Below are 6,000 nucleotides of genomic sequence, written 5' to 3' on the forward strand. Positions count from 1 at the left end.
TTAAAGCCGGTTCTTGAACTTTAACACTTTCTGGGGATAGCTTCTGTATTCGAGAGTTAGTTTTTTCATTCTCTCTCCCACGAATTAACCCTGTGACCATTCGTGCTGCCCATCTCTATATACGTTAAATATCCTCCGTTAATCTTATGTCGTATATGTCCCACATACTTCAGCAATATTTTAGAATTGGTCGCACGAGTGATCTGCGAGCAATGAACGTTGTACACAGATTGGTCAGTATTGTACCAATGAAGCAGTGTACGGCCTGCTTTACCCATGGCTGAACCTGTGATCATTCCATTTCATCTCTCTACGCAGTGTTACACTCAGGTAGCTGTATAACCTGTCCTATTCCAACAGTGACTCACTGATATTACAGTCAAAGGATACTAATTTTTTTTGTTTGGTGAAGTGCAAAATTTCATTTTCCTGAACTTTTAGAGCAAGTTTCCAATCTCTACACCATGTTGAAGCCTTAACATCCTACTGAATATTTATGCAACTTCTCTGATAGTAATTCATTATAAACAACTGCATCATCTGCAGAAAGTCTGATTTTACTACTAGTACTGTCTGCGAGCTCATTAATACACAAACCAACAGAAAGGGTCCCAGCTCACTCCTCTGGGGGCACACTGGATGTTACTTCATCACATGATGTCTGTCCATCAAAAACAACATACTGTGGACTCCCTACCAAACGTTCCTCAAGCAAATCACAAATTTCACCTGATACCCCACATGATGGTACTTTTGACAATACGTGTAGCTGATACTGAGTCAAATGCTTATTGGAAATCAAGAAAAACTATGTCTGCCTGGTCGCCTTGATCAAAAGCTTTCGGCATGTCATCTCAGAAGTGGAAGTTGGGTCACACACGAGATATTTTCCGAAATCCATGCTAGTTGGAACTGAGGTCATTCTGTTCAAAACAAAGTACCCATTATCTTTGACTTCGAAACATCATCTAAGATTCTACAAAAAATCAATTTCAAGGATAGTGGACGGTATTTATGTAGTTCATTTCTATTACGCCCCTTGTAGATGGCTATGACCTGTGTCTTATTCCAAGAACTAGGTAGTTTTGTGTTCAAGGGATCTAAGACTGATCATCATTAGAAGAGGGTTAACTCAGCCCCAAATTCAGTATAGAATCAGTCAGAGATAACATGCGGGTCTGAAGCTTTGTTAAACTTAAACGATCCCGAAATTCTCCTAGGTTTTCCGTTCTTCAGGAAGATTGCTTTGCTATCCTAAATTTCAGTCGCTCTCTTTCTCTACGGACTGGACACTAACTCTGGCGCCACTGACAGCCTCTACATATGACCAGAATTTCTTTGGATTTTGTAAAATGCCATTTGACAATACTTTGGAACGGTGGATGAAATCTTCGTGGTCTTCCATTAGGGTAGCAGCGTCAACGCAGAAAGAACCGAGGGTGGGGAGGTACGGCCGCCCCGCGCCGCTGAACAGTCATAAGAGGACAGTCGCTCGTCAGAAGATCATGAAAATGACACTCACCGAAACTTCGCGGATTTTCGACGCAGATACCCGGATGGAAGCCCTAGAAGATTTCATCAGCAGTATACGCCGGGAAAGCCTACATTCACATATTTTGCTACGGTAGTCACTGAAGGGATCACGCATTGCTCAGTTGACAGGCAATTATTTCATTCAACATCTATCTATTGCCCTACGCTTTTAGACCTATTTTTCAGTTTCCTTTAAAAGTTCCGTTACAGCGATTCTATACCATGGAGGTTATCTCCCATTACGAACTGTTCTGTGGGACACACATCTATCCAGCATGTGGTCAATTACCAATTTGAGCCATATTTCCTCTAAATGCTCCTGCCTTGTGTTGCATGTTCCTCATTGACATATGAGAACATCCATTTTTATCTAGTTTACAGAACATACATATCTTTCTGCTTTAGTTGACCTCTGTACTTCTATAATCACTGTTGCCAGAACCCCACCATGGTCATTGGTCCCAGTTTCGATGTAGACATCCTCAGAGTTCAGGTATGTTCCTTGCATTAAATCCAATATATTTCGATCATGACTGAGGTTCTTAACTGTCAGTTAACCATAATTGTTAGTGAACTTTAACAGGACGTCCTACCACACCCACCACTAGACGAAACCTCAGTTCACTTCTGAACAAGTTCCCCAATCATATTGTAATCATTGGTAGAGACTTTAATCATCCAACAATTAACTGGGAAAATTAGTTTTGTTCAAGTGTTCGGTTACATCATGAGAGGAGTCTGTTGGGCGATAGGATCCTTTTATACCCACCTGTGGTACTCAGTCTTGTGCAGTCACCCACATGCAGCTTCAATTTCTCTCTGTAGATTTGAGTTACTGTATATCGACAAACGCACGACCTGCATTTGTCATTTGGTTATACTTTCTATGTACACCTAAATTTTCCCCAAAAATCTACCATTTTGGGTTTGAACCAGCTTTCTGTACCTACCATAATGTGAGCATCACTGCTTTTGATGAGCACCTCAAACTCAGGCACTTAGTTGAAAATGAAGTTTACCATTAGGAGTTTAATACTGTCACCTGTGGGACACATTTTTTCGATCTTCCACTGATAATTCTGTTTTTTCTGCAGCGAGTGTTATCTGGATGGACGAAGACCATTAGGTAATGAAACAGGTTGATGAAACCTTAGTGCCTACACACACTATTCCATGTCCGATATAGTAGTGCTTCTGTCAGATCAGGGCAAGATAAGTAGTTCATCACGTGCCACATGACAAGCCCAGTGAGCTGTTGCTGGTGTCTGCATTACAACCATACTCAAATACCTTGTCGAAGCACAGCCGAGTGTATTACTTGTGGTAGGAATGCTCATGAGTGCAACTGCCCACCACCTTCTCCCTGCTGCATAATTTACAATATCAACCATGCTGCCTCATATCGTTAATTCCCTCCATGAGCAAGCTGTCCAGGCGATCAGAGTGAATGAAAAAGAGCCTTACCCTATCGTTAACAAGCTGTTGGCTAGTGAAAGCTATGTTTTCCACCATCTGCTACTAAAAGTATAATTCTCGATACTCCTCGCTCCACAAAGGAAATCGCCACACAGACATGCGACCTCAAATGCAGCATCGCAGTTGTAAAATAGCCCAGTGTCATGGTAGTTACCGCTTCTCCTTCTCCGAAGGTGCAACTCGCAACATCTTCACCTCTGGCGGCAAAATCACCTGCTACACAACCAGCAGGCTAGTAATCAGGAACTAAACCGCCCTGTGAAGATTTTAAACATCCTTCAAGCCAACAAACATCTGAACCTTCATCTGCCGACAGCAAAGGCTCAGATATCCAAGGAAAACTGTCTTTCCCTTCGCTGACTCGCAGATCCTCATAATCAGCGTCGTCACATGACACCCTCACCTGCCCAAGCTCCGTTCTGCCAGTGCCAAACTTTTTCCTGCCATGGAACCCACACACTTACTCAGTGAGGATGCCGACACTTTCGTAGATTGCATGGAACAGGATCCTCCAGCCACTACGCGCTATAGCAGTGATTCTTTGAAGGCTGACACTCAGCAGCCCCTGAGGTGACAACCCACCATTATTCCTCCTCCCATATCCGTCATGGCTTCCCTCCAGTGGAATGTTTGTCACTACATCCAACAATGAGGAATTAAAAAACTCATGGAATCCCTGCCTCGAGGAAACAAAATTGCCCTTGGGATGGCTTCGACGTCTTCCGTTTCTTTCCAGTCTACTTTAATCTCCGCCCTCCCCCCCCCCCCCCCCCCAATGATTACATTCCATCTCGTGAAGGATTCATGCTACTCCTATTGGTTGACGTTAATATTCAATCACTCTCACTGAACACTTGGGTGCAAGCTGTTACAGTCTGAATTTCCTTTCATCACTTGTTCCCTTTCTGTTATTGACATCACTCCAGCATTTGATGTTAGCAGTGGCCAACACCCTCACCTCTTTTTGCTACTTCGTGACTTTAATGTGCACCATACCCTTCAGGGCCCTCCCCCCATGAACCATGGACCTTGCCGTTGGTGGGGGGGGGGGGGGGGGGGGGGGCTTGCGTGCCTCAATGGTACAGATAGCCGTACCGTAGGTGCAACCACAACGGAGGGGTATCTGTTGAGAGGCCAGACAAACGTGTGGTTCCTGAAGAGGGGCAGCAGCCTTTTCAGTAGTTGCAAGGGCAACAGTCTGGATGATTGACTGATCTGGCCTTGTAGCATTAACCAAAACGGCTTTGCTGTGCTGGTACTGCGAACGGCTGAAAGCAAGGGGAAACTACAGCCATAATTTTTCACGAGGGAATGCAGCTTTACTTTATAGTTAAATGATGATGGCCTCCTCTTGGGTAAAATATTCCGGAGGTAAAATAGTCCCCCACTCCGATCTCCGGGCGGGGACTACTCAAAAGGACGTCTGTATCAGGAGAAAGAAAATTGGCATTCTACGGATAGGAGCGTGGAATGTCAGATCCCTTAATCGGGCGGGTAGGTTAGAAAAATTAAAAAGGGAAATGGATAGGTTAAAGTTAGATATAGTCGGAATTAGTGAAGTTCGGTGGCAGGAGGAACACGACTTCTGGTCAGGTGAATACAGGGTTATAAATACAAAATCAAATAGGGGTAATGCAGGAGTAGGTTTAATAATGAATAAAAAAAATAGGAGTGCGGGTAAGCTGCTACAAACAGCATAGTGAACATATTATAGTGGCCAAGATAGACACCAAGCCCATGCCTACTACAGTAGTACAAGTTTATATGCCAACTAGCTCTGCAGGTGACGTAGAAATTGAAGAAATCTATGATCAGATAAAAGAAATTATTCAGGTAGTGAAGGGAGACGAAAATTTAATAGTCATGGGTGACTGGAATTCGACACTAGGAAAAGGGAGAAAAGGAAACATAGTAGGTGAATATGGATTGGGGCTAAGAAATGAAAGAGGAAGCCGTCTGGTAGAATTTTGCACAGGGCATAACTTAATCATAGCTAACAATTGGTTCAAGAATCATAAAAGAAGGTTGTATACATGGAAGAACCCTGGAGATACTAAAAGGTATCAGATAAATTATATAATGTTAAGACAGAGATTTAGGAAGCAGGTTTTAAATTGTAAGATATTTCCAGGGGCAAATGCGGACTATGACCACAATCTATAAGTTATGAACTGTAGATTAAAACTGAAGAAATTGCAAAAATGTGGGAATTTAAGGGGATGGGACATGGATAAATTGACTAAACCAGAGCTTGTACAGAGTTTCAGGGACAGCATATGGGAACAAGTGACAGGAATGGGGGAAAGAAATACAGTTGAAGACGAATGGGTAGCTCTGAGGGATAAAGTAGTGAAGGCAGCATAGGATGAAGTAGGTAAAAAGACGAAGGACAGTAGAAATTCTTGGGTAACAGAAGAAATATTGAATTTAATTGATGAAAGGAGAAAATATAAAAATGCAGTAAATGAAGCAGGCAAAAAGGAATATAAACTTCTCACAAATGAGATGGACAGGAAGTGCACAATGGCTAAGCAGGCATGGCTAGAAGTCAAATGTAAGGATGTAGAGGCTTATCTCACTAGGGGTAAGATAGATACAGCCTACAGTAAAATTAAAGAGGCCTTTGGAGATAAGAGAACAACGTGTATTAATATCAAGAGCTCACATGGAAACCCAGGTATAAGCAAAGAAGGGACAGCAGAAAGGTGGAAGGAGTATATAGAGGCGATGTACTTGAGGACAATATTATGGAAATGGAAGAGGATGTAGATGAAGATGTAATGAGGGATACGATACTGCGTGAAGAGTTTGACAGAGCACTGAGAGACCTGAGCCGAAACAAGGCCCCGGCAGTAGGCAGCATTCCATTAGAACTACTGACGGCCTTGGGAGAGCCAGTTCCGACAAAACTCTACCATCTGGTGCGCAAGATGTACAAGACAGGCGAAATACCCTCAGACTTTAAGAAGAATATAATAATTCCAATCCCAA

The sequence above is a fragment of the Schistocerca gregaria genome, chromosome 8, assembly GCF_023897955.1.
Source record: "Schistocerca gregaria isolate iqSchGreg1 chromosome 8, iqSchGreg1.2, whole genome shotgun sequence".
NCBI lineage: Eukaryota > Metazoa > Arthropoda > Insecta > Orthoptera > Acrididae > Schistocerca > Schistocerca gregaria.